The 15,715-nt window shown below is 39.8% G+C and overlaps 3 non-coding genes across 3 annotated transcripts; 2 read left to right on the plus strand and 1 right to left on the minus strand.

Moving 5' to 3' along the window:
* Positions 1-317: 317 nt before the first annotated feature.
* Positions 318-391, plus strand: trnan-guu (transfer RNA asparagine (anticodon GUU)). The gene has a single exon. It is a non-coding gene; the product is annotated as a tRNA-Asn (tRNA).
* Positions 392-6,156: 5,765 nt separating this feature from the next.
* On the minus strand, positions 6,157-6,239 carry trnal-uaa (transfer RNA leucine (anticodon UAA)). Its single transcript has one exon. It is a non-coding gene; the product is annotated as a tRNA-Leu (tRNA).
* A 1,295-nt stretch (positions 6,240-7,534) lies between these two features.
* Positions 7,535-7,645, plus strand: trnal-caa (transfer RNA leucine (anticodon CAA)). Its single transcript has 2 exons — positions 7,535-7,572; positions 7,600-7,645. It is a non-coding gene; the product is annotated as a tRNA-Leu (tRNA).
* The last annotated feature ends 8,070 nt before the right edge of the window (positions 7,646-15,715 follow it).

Genomic DNA, 15,715 nt, shown 5'->3' on the forward strand with positions numbered 1-15,715 from the left:
CGTAGCTTAGTTGGTTAAAGCGCCTCTTTATGAAACAAAAAAAACGAAATTCAAATCCCAGCCGTGTCTTTCTTCCTTTCTTGTAGTACAGAACGTACCATTTTGGGCACTCACAAAGGGCTTGTTTTCGTTAAATGCATGTGTTCATTTCCTTTCTGGAAAACTTATTTTTGATGAAATTCACACAGCTTGCGGAAAATGAAATCCAATTCTTGGTTATCAGTGCAGAAGAAATATTACCGGCTGGCAAAATAAACGGTTAGAGATTTTTTTTTTTAACCGGGAATTTGTGATTCGAGAGAAAAACATACATGTCAGTCTCTGTGGCGCAATCGGTTAGCGCGTTCGGCTGTTAACCGAAAGGTTGGTGGTTCGATTCCACCCAGGGACGAGTTTCTTTGGCGATGTAAATATTGTCTTCGGTCGATTGGATTTCTCAGCGAAACCATAGCCATTTTAATATTTGCAACAAATGCGAGTGTTTAACACGTGTCAGGATCACCAGGAAATGTCCAATAATGCCCACCATCGTAACTCCCCAGAAAACCATATTCACCCAAGAAAAATGATCGTCGAATCGTCATTTATACTCCAGTTGAATCCTCTGCTGAAATATATTAAAAATACAATGCAGGTTTGTTTGAGAACTTGACAAGCATTGTTACGATAGCACTGTGCAGTTGGATTTTGATATTTTGACATATTTACCTTAAATTTAAACATAAATACTATACAGTCTATTGTAATTTTAAAATATGTCAGCTGAGGATGCAAAGGGTTGAAAGGGAAAGGTCAGAGGGTATAGTAACAACAAGGTTAGGATTTGTGGAGGTGGTAGGGGTGTTGATGGTTTCTCTCTGTAGAGGATGATTGAATGTTTTATCCTTCTCTGAAGTGAGAAACTGGAAGAGTTGGGAGTTGAGAGATCTGATGAGGTTAGATATAAAAGGAAGTTGATGTGGAGCTGTTAGCAGTAAAAATTACTTAATGTCTTTGATGTTGTCATCAAAGATAAACTGTAGTCAGCAAAGATAAAAAGAAAATTATCTTTGCTTACTGCCCTGTCTTTCTCACACCTGAAGAAGGCTCCACAGCCGAAACGTTGTGATTCTTTTCTTCTCTTTTCAGCAGGAATAGTCCTTTACTTGTTCCTTTGCAGCCTACGCTTGCTGACACAGCTACTCACCTGATATTTAACATTCCTATAATCACAAATATGAATACCACTGTGGGTATTTTTTCCATGATTATTTATTCTGTCATTGAAGCATATTTTATATCATACCGAAGTGTCATAATCACTGAAAATTTTTTTTTTTTTCATTTAGAAAATAAGAAAATGATAAATCACTATGAATTGCATTTAGCCTGTTCTGATCTAGATATTCTATATACTTTAACATGCCATGTTCACAACGTCACAACTCATTTGTGTTGTAATAACAAATGTACATACTGTTGGTGACATTGAGATTTTTTGGTAATGAGGAAGGAGGGACATGCAATGTTCACAGGATCAAATTTAAAAAACAATACAGTAAAATTTATTGTACTTCGGGATTATGAGAGCCTGTTACATTGTGTCTCACACCTCAGTGTCAGAATTTTGAGACGTTTTTATAACCAGGGGGAAAACACTTTAACCAAATCAGCCAAGGTGCTGTCAGAGTATTAACATCATGTCTGCGTCGGTGATTACAGCTGACTATCGCTGGAGGACAGTTCACTGTGAACAAGTCAACCTCAACTGTTCTATGCTGCATTCTACCCTAGTGGTAAATATTGGTTTCCGTGCGTGTAATATTCCTTTTTTTGTCAAATATTTTCAAGCACAAAGTTTGCTGTTGAAAATAAGCCTTGTGGTTCTCAATGTTGTGATCCTTTTCCCCCAGTGTCACCCAAATTGATACATTGTGCTTTGGCAATTCTTCAGGCTATATTGTTTAGAGGAGCTCAGTTGAATTAGTTTGCGTAGATAAAGTATTTCTTTTCCCTTTAATCCTTTAAAACATATTACATTTTCAATACATTGTATCTTTCTTCCTACTAATTGTAGCGGCAATGCTTGTTAATAAGACAGAATTAAGTGTTGCTGTGCTTTCCCAAATAAGGCCCCATCTCTCTCTTCATCTCTGTGGTGCAGCCACAGAGAAGCTATTCATGCAGGCTGATTTAAAGATGTTTTCTTTTGATAAGGGACAGCTCCCAAATGGGGATGCATTTAGCTAAGCCTGGCTATCATGATCAATGGTCATCCATTGGCGCCTATCTGTCTAGGGAGTGCCAGATGGACATCTGGACTGCATTCCTAAGTGTCAGGAGTAAGTGACTCACATCTCACCTTGATCAACCAATCAGGGACTGGTAGGGCCGAGTAACCTACGTGGAATTCTGATGCCCATGGAACTTTCAGCCAATGAATGAGCTGAAGTTCCTCCAGGTAAAAACAGGCAACACAGAGCTCCCAGAAGGAGAATTTCTAAGGAGAATTCCAGGGGTGCGAGACTATTCTAAAGAATTCCAGGGAAGGACGGCCCAGGAGCAGAAAGGCTCCCAAGGGCAGGACATTCTCGCAGCGCGCCTCCTGACCATCCTGATACATTTTCAATACATTGTACTGAATCATTCTTCCTACTAATTGTCATCATTTTTTTTCTGGCTTGATCTTGTAATCAGAGATATCAGAATATTCCTTAAAAACTAGTAAAAGAAGAGGGACAGATTCGTGCACACTAAAAAATATGAAAGGGAAGCAGGACACAGTAACCACCAAACATCTTATAGATTATGAATGTGCCTGAATTTTTTCAGTGATTTAGAGGGTTCTGCCATTTTAGATGTTATGCTGTTCCTGTGTGATGTATCAAATGTGTTATTTAAATCTCCAGTCATTACTATATCAGTCTTAAGGCCTTGCAGTATAGATTGCAATTCATCCAAAAATGCCAAGTTTCCCACTGGTGATACACACAAGGAAATTCATGTACATTCCCCCCCCAAATCAACAAATTTAAAATCAAATACCTCCCTCCTCATCTGCAGGTGGAGAGATTAATGTCAGAAGAAATACAGGTTTAAAAGTCAGGAGCATTGATAGTCCTATTTTAAAATTATGCTTAAATGCTCACAATATATTTAAAACGTTCTGTAAAATGCAAAAATAATTAAAAAATATTAAAATAAGGTTAAAAGAAATGATACACAGTTATAAAGCTCAGGAATGATCACTTTGAAGTTACAATCCACTTACAATATGCCAAAAATGGCAAGAATATGTAAAACAAGTGTATAAAATTAAAAAAAGTTTAAAATAAATACTTAATACTTTTAAAATTCAGGAATGTGATTGGTCAGATGCTTACGATGAGTGTTGCTGGTGTTTCGTGTGATTTAGCGAATTGAAACAAAATATTCAATTTAAAAACGGCAAGAGCTCGTATGAAAAAAAAGTTCGTAATGTAAGTATCTTTGTTGTAAGAACTGCGCCATAACTAGTGACTGGTTTATATTCAGTTATGTGCATTGGGAACAAAAGGGAAACTTACATGGATTTTATTAGGTTTTAGGAATCAGAAAATGTATTTTTACACGTTTATGCCTAAGAGCAGAAATAACTTCCTGCTTTCAGCGCTTTTATTGTTTCTGCTTGTAACCTCGAACAGAAAAACCCAGTACTGACTCACAGAAACGCCCCGGAGTTTCGGTGTTTCTGGGATTTAAGAGGGATGTATGAAGACAGTAAAGGGGAGTTTTTTTTCCCCCGCTGTAGAGTATGAAGGCGGTGTGACGAGTCTGGAGGGAGGAGACGCACATTCCGCATGGAGAGCGCAGAGCAATGAGTTTCACCTGCAACTCGCCGAGTCCTGTCCTATATAACCGCTGAGCCCGGGTACCCAAAGTCTCCAGCCAGTGTTGGAGATGTACAATTTCAATAGTTGTTTTTTTAAGCAGGAGCCGGGATTTTTTCGCTGCTATTATTATTATTATTATTATTTTATTATTGGAGTTAGTGGTTACTGTGCTAGACTGGCGCGAATAGCGCTTCTATTCATTTTCTCTGCTCAAATACTCTGCTGGGCAAAGCTTAAATTAAAACCTTTTTCTGAAACATTGAGTGTGAGGGGTAACAGGTGGAGTTTAAAGCCAAATAAAGGGCTGTTTTGGATGAAAGCAGTAGATTGGGTCGAGCTCGTTACTGACCTCACTCACGCAAACTCCATACGAGGTGTTCGGGGCTACGATAAAGAGAACAGTACCTCCTTGTGATGTATCAAGAATACACATAATAATGAAGCCCATTTCCGCCAGGGAGTGAGAAAAAACCGCGCTATGGTATCTCATATTTGCGATTTCGAAATTATCCCCATATATTTCTGTCCTTTTGTTATTGTAACGGGTTCTAGGGTTTCTGTCCTTGTCGCTCCCGCCCTAGTTCATGCCTCACTGTATAGGCTCGAACCCAGGTCTTGCCAACTAAGCTAAAGACCTTCAAGTAAAAAAGGAATTGTACCAGAACTCGTTTTGGATAGGTTTGTGAAATTTGAGTTAGATACCTAACTCACCAGAGCTGTTTTTATAACAAAATATGGGAACTGGAAGAAAAGCAATAGGGCACTGATGGAGTTTATAGACTGTGATGCAAATACAGGAATAACTAAGAGAGGAGGGACTAGTTCAGGAGCACAACCAGCTCTCCCCTGCCCAATCTCACAGCAGGGTCTGTTGTACCCCAACATGAAATTCAGAATCTTGGAGCTCAGCTTTTGATCACTCAGCTGAGAGATGAGCCCTGGGCGTATGGGGCAAATACGGGAGACGCGTTACTCGAGGGAGAGTTTTTATCCCTAAGGGATGACTTGTTTTACAACAGCAGACAATATAATGAAACAAAACCTCTGTTCTGCTGCTTCAGGCTGGTTCCACTGGGAACAAGTGGGGCTAGGAGCTCGTGAACAGCAATTGGCCCAGTGGGCAAAAGATGTAGAATATACTTCTATTAAACACATACCTTAGACATATAAATGTGGTCAGCACAAAGCAGACAGAGCAGTCCCTGAATTCAAAGAACAGATTTGTTAAAATCCCTTGTACCACTTTAGATTGATCTCGGTTAGAACAAGACCATCAGACGTGAGGGGAATTCGGAACAGGAGCCTCTGCTTCGTCGTTTATTGAGCTTCTGATCAACGTCTGAGTGAAAATTATTTATTGTCTTTGATTAAAGTACACAAAAGGGACCTTCCTACGAGCCGGAGTCAAACCAGCGACCTAAGGATTCAACGCTGTTTCCACAACAGTCCTCCGCTTTATCAACTGAGCTATCGAAGGGATGACAGGAGTTGTTTCTTTACACATACTGCCCAATGTAGTGTCATGTTCCGGGTGATTTAAATCCCAGTTTAACATCAAGTTTCCAACTCGTTTCCTTAGTCTTGTTTACCTTGAATTTAAGACACGAACCAGGATTCTACTGTATAAACATCCAGGAATATTACACAATGTTTGATGGGGCATCAATCACTCCAGGCGGAAATTGACTTATTTTTTTTCTAGAGGGATCATATTAAACCTTTCATTTGGATCGAGAAGAGGATCACCATGAGACACAAAACATACCTGTCTTTTTTCTTAAAATCGAAGAATTCTTGAATTTAAGACTACAACGAACTCAGCCTGCAGCTCCTTAATTAACCTGTTCTTAACTTCAAGGAACTCAATCCTGAGCCCTCTAGAGGTTACTGAAATAGAGGACTGATTGAAATGAAGAAATTCAGAAGCAGACTAAGCGGAACACTGGATCACATTAGAATATTACCCTTTATAGTGGGAATAAAACTGTCACGACATAATGAATTTACGCATCAGTTGCTTGGAATATCATTGTAATATTTAATTTGCTTTCCTGTCACACCACTTTTATTAATTATGAAGTTTATCAATACACGTTTATTTAAAACAATGTCATTTATTATTAATACAGTTTCATTCCGTCTTTATTAGAAGCTGTATCACAGATAATGCATATAAAGCCTTCAGTATGCGATTGTGAGTTCAGTTATCCCAGGGAGTGAAGAGAACTGAAATTAAGTAAAATGACATTTAAATAGAGTGTAAGTCTTAAAAGTTACCTCTCACTTCAAAATATTTACAAGACTCTACCAGGAGTGGGGTTTGAACCCACATGGACATTTGTCCATTAAGTCTTAAATCCAACGCCTTAACCACTTGGCCATCCTGGTCAACAGCGACTTTATCTCCGTTGTTTAACATTTCAATATGATTCAACTATTTAAAAAAAATAAACCAGGGCCCTGTCACAGAAACGTACCCCGTTCTGCCGCGCAACAAACGGGTACTTAGCACAGTACTAAAGAGGAGCTGTGTTTACTGTCAGCAGACATTTCCTCATTTCGAAAGACGTTTTCGCCTTCTCTCAGCTTTTTAAAGACGGTCATAAACGATCAAGAAGTAATTAATTTCAGTTTGAAGTCTGTTTCTTTTGTCTCCGCTTTTGATGAAGAAAAGCCGTGCGTGGGAGATCCCCTCTCTGAAGAAGTTTGCCGTCACCCTGCAAGAGAGAAGATCCATCATTCACCGAGGCAACCGCTGAGACAATTAACATTAAACACGTGAAATGCGAGATGCTTTCTACTTAGGGATTTTTTCGTTTCTACTTTGTCAGAAGTAGGACTTAAACAAAGGTCTCCAGGAAAAGCTGCAACCTAAACGCAACACCTTAGACCACCAACCATCCAACCTGTGTCTCTTATATGGAATTATATTTTATTTCTTTCTACTTGTTGAAAATAAAAAAGTGAAATCATGTAATGAGGGAAATGTCTTTTTTCATGGGAAAAACTAGTACGAGCAAATGTAAAGTTAGAGCAGCGCTCAATAAAAACGATCAGAAACCGAAAGCGCTTCTTATGCGGATCAGTATATTCCGATGCCGGTGGTTCTGCAGAATAAGAAAAGCCGATCTCAAAGCAGTGGGTTGCCATTACGGCTACTCTGGCTGCAGCTGTTTTAAGATCTACTCAGCGGCACAGAAAGTTGTAGGAGGTCAGACTGGTTTGCGCTGTCTGAAAAACAGTATGCGAATTTAAGCTTATTTAAATAAGATTATTTACAATATAATACATGCTCCAAAAGCGTTAATCCTGCAGTGGCTGCTATTTGAAACGCCTTCATAAATGACGTGTAATAGAGATTTATGCAGCTGGCTTCTATGCTTCACAGTATGTTGCAATCAGGAAAATAAACCTATAAGAAATGTACAATACAAGGTCTGTTCCCAAACGTGAAAGCTGTATTACACTGATGTCGGTCTTTTTGAAATAATCCAGATTGTAAAAACGACTGCGCCCTAGCAGATCAAAATATTACAAGAAGGCTGTAAAGCACACTCTGAATCGATCCGAATATTTAATTTCCCGGTCCGTTTAGGCTACAACAGGCAATTTTACGTTTATCCAGCAAAGCATTTCTCAGTTTAGTGAACTACTGGTGCTTTTAAGAGATCTGAACGTAGTTCGTCAGGATGGCCGAGCGGTCTAAGGCGCCAGACTCAAGGGCTCCTGTCTTTCCATTGCTTGGGTGTTCTAGTCTCTGAATAGAGGCGTGGGTTCAAATCCCACTCCTGACAAATAATACCTTTTCTCTGTCCTGCATTTTCCCTTCTTGTTGCGCTCGCTGACAATGACAGGAAGAGGAAAACGGATAAACCGGTTTGCGGGCACATGATGGGCAGGGAAATGCTTCGTGAACACTTCAATGTGATTAGCAGAAAGTCAAATAGGCTTCGATTCTCCCTTACGTTCGGGCTGCCTGTAATCGAGTAAAGATTTACTGCAAAGTATGTATTCCAATGTGAAAGACCGAAATATAAAGCCAGAAGAAGATTTATTAAAACATATCTGTTTTCCTTGTGGTTTATCCTTTATTTAATTAAATGTGGCATTGTGAAATCAACCTGTAGCCCTACCGAATTTAGTCACTCTCCCAGTGACAGCGGCAGGAGCAGAGAGATTATATCAGAGCTCGAACAGAGAGTTCGGAAATCGAGGGAAATTGATTTACAGAACATTTTATTAAACTTTCCTATCTGCTCGGCCTTACTGAAGTATTTTAGCTTTTTTTTTGTCTATTTCTATACTTTACAGTTGTAAACTTAAACTTGTCCGTTTAGCCAGAGAAGAGAGATATAAGCGCTATACCCCACGGTAACCTCCGATTCCAATAACCTTGACTAAAGCAGGAAGATCAGTTTCTGCTCGAGACAGCAGTTTTCTGAACTGTAAATCTCCAACAGTAGCTGGAGACGGTGTGTGTCCGGGTTCAGCAGCTATACAATTCACGTGTCCTCCCTCCTTTATTACCTTCATACACTCCTCTTAAACCACAGCAAACTCCCGGAATATTTCGGTGAACAGGTAGTGGGTCTTTCTTTCCGAGATCACAGGCAGAAAAAATAAACACGCTGAAATAAATTTCCTAAAATCCAAAGAAATACAGGTACGATTCTGATGTATCTCAATAGTTTTGGCACGAATTTGCAATGCTAATCTATTGGGCTCTGCACGCGTGGGCTCGAATCCCACTCCCGTCGGTTTGAGCCTTTGTGTTCTGTTTCTAAATTGGGTTGGCGGTCTTTTGCTACTTTAGGAGAGCAGCAATATTTCTAGCGTTGGCTGAACATGGCTTAGTAGCTGACAGACAATAGTCTCTTAATATTTCGGCTAAATTTATGTTTTGTACTGCTTTCACCTGATATTAATAGTAGTCCTGATAAACGGTTTTGGGACATGGCGCATCTTGAAAAATGTTCTTGTGAATTTCAGTTTGAAAAAAATGCACGCACCAGAAACCGGAACTGGTCGTGTTTACATAATACGCAATGCAATAGCAAAGATTGGATTTGAAAATAAATCTTGCTACGAGTCCTTAGTTGTTACAAGAGGCGTTTTAGCACTTTTAGCTCATAAATCCATCTTCCATTTGTACTCCATCAATATTAGCAATGTTATCTTTACCTAGCACTAAATGTAGCTCTAAATAAATGCAAATTTTAAAATACATTTAAAAATAAATGCTATTCCATATATTGTAACTTTGTGGTATTTAGAATTTTTATCTGAGGATGCAGGGGAAAGTATTATACAACTGTGAAAGAGGCTCGGATTTTAATACAATTTCGATCAAAAGAAAACCAAAATCCGTAAGATTGAATTTGACCTTCAGTTGAAATATTTGAAGAAACTCTCAAAGAAGCAACTGCAGTAGTGGAGAGATTTGATCCGATGTTCCGATGTTTGCAGTTCAATAATCCATTCGTCCTCGAAAGAAGCAAAGGCAAGTATGTTTTGAGTGTCACCATGATCCTCTTCTCAATTCAAAAGAAAGTTTTTATGTGATCCTGTTCCCACTAGAAAAAGAGTCGATTTCTGCCTGCACCGATGTCCCTTCAAATGTTTTATAAGAACTATGGACGTTTATAGAGTAGAAGCCTGGTCCATTTCTTCTACTAAACGAGACTATGGGAGTGAGTATTTTGATATCGAACTGGGATTTAAATAAAGAGGAACACTACACTGCATTGGGCTACGCGTGTGACAAAACATTTACTTTCCGATAGCTCAGTTGCTAGCTCTTAAGACTGTAGACAACAACAGCAGGCGTTTCTTATGTCCCTGGTTTGAATCCAGTTCAAATGATGGTGTTTTCTTGTTCCTTAATCAAAAAGTGAAAATTTCGAATTTGTCTTTCACTTTGATGTTCACCCGAAACCTCAGTATACAAAGAAGTAGAGGCTCCTGTTCTGATTAATCCTCAAGTCTGATTGTTTTGCTTAGACCTTTAAAATGTACACTGTTGACTGTTTGCGCTTCCTAACACAATTAAAAACCCGCCGACAAGTTACCGATCGGGAGTTTAGTTCAGTGATAGCGCGCACTTAAGACTCTCTGTTTTCTATCGCCGGCATCTTTGTATTCTTTTTAAACGCGATATCTTTTATTCTTCGTGTGTGAATTTCAGGGAGACTCATAAACCCTTTGTCTGTTTTAAAGATACATTATTTTAAACCAGACATAATGAAAGACGGAGTAATTAGACACACGTACAAAACACATGAATCTAATTGAGAAAATGTTGACCGTGGCGATGTACAGTATTACTAGCTGCTCTGAACTCAATGTGGTGCTGTAGGGGAATGCGATGCAAACGCCAGTGGCACAATGGATAACGTGTCTGATTACGGATAAGAAGACTTTAGGTTTCTACTCCTTCCCGGTTCGTGAAGAAGCTTTTAAACCACGCTACTCAACACTGACATCGTAGTGTGTGCGGTCCTACACAACCTTACTATCAACTAGATATGTCTTCTGTTCCATCCCGATTCTTTCCGCACATTCCTGCTATTTCACCACCGTTATTGTAGGATAACAGCCACAGACACGAGAAGATACACTATTCCGAACAAATGTCTTGAAAAATCACGTTGAAAAGGGTGACAATACGTTTTTTTTTTGTTTCTTTAACGTAACCTTACTTTTGCCTGTAAAGTTCACATTTTTTTCTGTAGCCGCAAATCCCCAATATTTCTGCTGTCTCCCGAGAAACACAAGCGTGAAGTCAAATCATATTAAATAACACAACACATCTATTAATTTAACACCCAGATGTGACAGAACACATGTAAGACTTACACACAGCCTTTAATGTGCGATAGTGAATTTGCAGGTATCCTGGGGAGGGAAGAGAACTGATATTAAGGAAATACATATTTAAAGGGGATGCAAGTCTTAAATGTGTTTTGTCACATCTGGGTGTTAACTGAACAGTTTTTTTAGCATTATTTATTGTGTTTTGACTCTATACTTGTGTTTCTCAGGAGACAGCAGAAATATTGATGTTTACATTTATATTCACATTCCCGGTGATATTGACTTAGGTACTCAACTATTTACTTGTAGTTTGACTCGTGTCAAAAGTTGAAAATCTCTGCAAACATCAAGATGGCTAAGGACGTGGAAAGAAACTCAATCACATTTAGAGAAGGTAATGTTTAGATCGGATTAATTCGAAGTGTGTCTCTGGGTGCGTTTGATCTACTAACGTTGTGTTTAACTGAAGGACACCCTGACTGAGTGTGCCATAGAAACTGACACACGTCGTATTTTTTCTACATTCACAGATTTTTGGCTAAAGTAAAAAAAAAAATCGTTGTCATTTTCTTGCCTGCTGGCAGTAATTCTTTTGCACTGATAAGAAAGATGAGCAATTTATCTTTCGCAATGTGTGGATTTCTTGAAAAACAAGTTGTGCCAAAAACGAAATGAACACTTCCTTTAAACATAATGCAGAAGCATGTTGTTTATAACAATAAACGGTGCGCGAAGACAGGCACCGCTGGGATTTGAACCCAGGATCTCCTGTTTCTCAGGAGATAGTAGTAACATTGGGGTTTTGAGGGTACAGATAATACGTTGTAATGTACTAGCAAATGTAAGGTTATGTTAAAAAGAACTTATCGTCACCTTTGTGATACAAACCAGCCCCCTGGGAGGAACTACAACACACCGCCCCTTACAAAACAGGATAAAAACAGGCCCGCAAGGACACAGTGCTCCAGAACAATGTCTGAAGAAGACCCAGGCAGAAACATAGCGACACACAGAAAGGCAAGTTTGCCATCCTATGGAGCCACAGATTCTACAGAGGTAGAACGGCCTAACAGTGGAAACCTAATGGTGTTAATGAAGCGTTAGGCATTTAAATGGTAAGTATGGATAGTTATGATATGTGTCAACCCAGAGTTGACAATGCTTGCTACCATATGGTCACCCTCCACACTGTCACCCACGCACCAAACATGTCAAACAGACAGGATAGCTTCCAACAAGGGAATCGGTGTGTTGTAGTTCCTCCCAGGGGGCTGGTTTGTATCCTATGGTCTGTGTTCCTTCTGTAAATTTCTGTATGAGTAGGTACAGTTTCAGTTGGTGAATGGGTTTCTACTTTCCCTGCTGGGGATTATGCGTGGACCATTAACATCTCAATAGGCAATTAGGGTCTTTTGTTTTCCTCCCTTGTAGGACTGAAGTGTGAGCTGTGCAAGTTTCAATTGGTTTCAGTTATTCTTTTGTTTGTTGCCTAAGTGTTAGTATGGTGACTGTGAAGAGTTCCAGTCCCTGGAGGATCTGGCTAGTTAGGAGAGGGGAACAAAGCTCTTTCTCCCAGATTATCTCCAAGAGGGGACCATCTGGGACAAGGAGGGCTGCACTCTCCTTCCAATTACTGAAATTCTCCCAGTTTTTCTGATGTTCAGGCCTTGTGGAAAGATAGTATCAAGTCTTTTGATCCACCCCCTTTCCTGTTTCTTTCTTTCTGTCTCTGTCCAGTTGGGGTTGCTTTCCAGTCCCCTGGTTCCTGCTGTACCTGTGTTGTGCCACTCAGGTTCAGATGGAGTTCAATTCAATTCCACTTATGTCATTATACTTACACAGGTGCATAGTATAGTGAAAAGGTGTTTCTCGTTAGTCACTAATCAATTAGTCATTAGTCAATAAGGGCTTCATTTTTCCAGGTGGAGTCAGTGGCCAGAGCCTGAAATTCAGTGATATAGTCCTGCAGGGGTCGTTGTCCCTGTTGCAGTGAGGACAGGCGAAGATTGACGAGATCAGGGCAAGCGAGGTCGAAAGTCATTTGGAGTTTCTCAATGAAAAGATGAAAGTCCGAAAGTTCAGGAGCAGCTCTTGACAGTAGAGCTGTGGCCCAGTCTAGAGCCCTAGCTGTAAGGAGCGAGATGACTAATCCAATTGCTTCGCGATTAGAAGGAAAGTGTTCCGGGTGCATCTGAATGCATAAACAGCACTGAGCAATGGAACTCCGGCATTTCGCAGGATTCCCATCAAATTTGTCTGGAGGAATCAGAGAGCCGAGAGACCTGATCTGTGAGGAGCTGAAGGGAGTGATGAAACTGGGTCAGAGCTTGTGAGTGCTGGTTAAGGAGGGAGGATATTGACTGTAGGTCTGCTGGATCCATGATTAGGGCCCGGTATTCTGTCATGAATAACCCGCTGAGGAAACAGGAGGATGAACCCTAAGGTACCTAAGGGGGCTAGGCTGAGGCTGGTCCGAGTCGAGTTCTGAGGTTCGTAGAAAAAGGTAGAAGAGTAGGTATCCAATCCAGAAAAGGACAAGGCTGAAGTCATAGTTGAAAAGGCAGTTCTGTGACCAAAAGGAGAAGGTCAATCAAGAAGGCTTCCAAATCCAAAGGGGCAAGGCAGTAGATGTAGTCAAAGGTGAGTTCCGAGGTAGGTAACAAAGAGCGAGAAGGAAACAGAATTTAAGACAAGGTAGGTGCACAAAAGAACAACCAATACCAGGTGAAGAGCAGAGGGGTCAGAAGGGTTTAAGTACTGTGCGAGGAAGAAGGTGGATTGATTGGTGAAGTGTTGTGGTTGGCTGATTTGCAGGGGTGGTGTCGTTTGGCAGAAGTGCTCAGGGCTGGAGTGTAATTAGTGCGGGTGCGTTTCCGTGTGAGAATGTGGCGAGTAGAGGGTGTGACAATAGTGAACCTGTGAAAAAGATGGTCTTTTGTCCCTCAGTTTTTCAAGTTGTTTTATGAATGTTTAAAATGTTCAACATATTTCATGTTCTTAAGCACTTTCCGTCACAAAGTTTATGATGTTCTTGGTGCTGTGCTGCACGTATAATGTAGACGAGCGCACATGTAACAGTACAGGACAAGCCGTGAGGAGCTCGCTTAACTTTCAACTCAGTGCGGAGTCCAGAGGGAGGCCTCGCTTGCTGAACAATCTCAAGAAACCCCAGTTTAGATTCAACAGGTGTCTAATAATCACGTTAACAAATGTGACGATAAGTTCTTTTTAACATAACCTTATATTTGCCCGAACAGTACAATGTATTATCTGTACCCTCAAAACCCCAATGTTACTTCTATCTCCTGAGAAACACAAGTATAGAGTGAAATCAGAATAAATTATACAACAGATCTATTCAAATGTCCACAAATTACACAACACATTTAAGACGAACACCCCTTTAAATATGTATTTCCTTCATTTCAGTTTTCTTCCCTCCCCGGGATACCTGAAAATTCACTGTAGCATATTAAAGCTGTACATGTAATACACCCACTAATAAAGACGGACATTAAAGTTAATTATTAATAAATTACACTTTTCGTTAAGACGAGTATTGATAAAATTATTGTGAATAGTTGTGGTGTCTGGAAAGCAATTGTAGTTAAATATAACAATGATTTTCAAGCTAGTGGTGAATAAGCTCACTATTTAGTGACTATATTATTTTCATTATATTCACAATAGTTCAATTGTGATCTCTTGTTGTGCTTAGTCCGCTGCTGAGTTGTTTAAACCCTGTGAAGAGGCTTCAGTAACATCTAAATGGCAGCAGTTGTTATTTTAGGTTTGTTGCAATTGAGAACAGGTTTAGTTCAGCGATGAAGACAAATTTCAGCGGCCAAGTTCGTTGCAATTGACCTGTTGTAGATACCAATCAGCCACAAGAAAAAAAAAACATCGCTTGTGCCTTTTAAAAAAAAAAGACAACAGTGTAGTAGTTATTGAGGTAATTTCAGGTACTGTAGAATGTAAGAACTAAAGTTAACTATTACAACAGTAATGCGTGGGGTCCTATCAATAGAAAATAGATCGTTTTAACCCAAGAACACAACAACCACAAAACGAGAAGTCTTCTGGGAACCTAGGTAAATCACTGTAGTAGTCTAACAACTACAAAAACAAACAAAGGAAACAACTTCAAATCAAAAAGAAAAAGAACATTAAAAATATATCTGGGGAACAACAAAAACACTGAATCTAACTACGAGAGCTTTTTCAAGTTTTCGGTACTCCATTGTGCTCTTCTCGTCTCAGAAGCTATCTCTCAGGTCAGTCGGAGATCCACAGCTGATGGTAATTTAAGTAGCTGTGTCAGCATGCATGGGCTGCAAAGGAACAAGGAAAGGTTTATTCCATGCTGAAACGAGAAAGAAACGTTTTGGTTGTGGAGCCTACTTTGGGTGTAATACGGAATAAACCTTTATTTGCTTCTTTCATTTTCATTTAGACCTGATCCCCAGCAAATAACTAAGAGCACCCAAACTCATCTGTTGCTTTGAGTAGCTAAAGACAGACCTGCTCCAGGTGTGGTTTAAGCTCACAGCCTCAGCATTACTCCGCTGTGCATTGCTGTATAAGTACCACATGCTGACCGATTGCACTACTGGAGCTGTGTTATTTTTTCACCTCATACAGACTGATGCTGCAGAAACACAGTGTGAAAACAGGGTTTCGGTTGTGGATCCATCTCCACATGGGGGAAAGGGACAGTGAAATAGTAAGGAAAATACAAGAGAAGAAACTGAAAGAATTGTGCTCACTGCAAAGTAGGAAGAACAGAGATGGCTGGCTAGGTAAAACAGCTCTGCGGGTAATTTGTAACGACATTCTTTGGAGACAATCAGCAGTTGGATTTCTCTTCATGAACATTCGTTCTCCCAGATCAGTTAGTTATATGAGATCAGCTGATATTAAGTAGGACTAATCAGAATCAATATAATTGATGTCTGGCGAAGGCAAATAACCTTTGTACATGATCTGGAATGTGACTGGTTAAATTTCAGCACAGTTGCTACCCCTTTTATAAAAGGTGTGCAAACTTACAC

Source organism: Atractosteus spatula, chromosome 10, assembly GCF_055471065.1.
Source record: "Atractosteus spatula isolate fAtrSpa1 chromosome 10, fAtrSpa1.hap1, whole genome shotgun sequence".
Lineage (NCBI taxonomy): Eukaryota > Metazoa > Chordata > Actinopteri > Semionotiformes > Lepisosteidae > Atractosteus > Atractosteus spatula.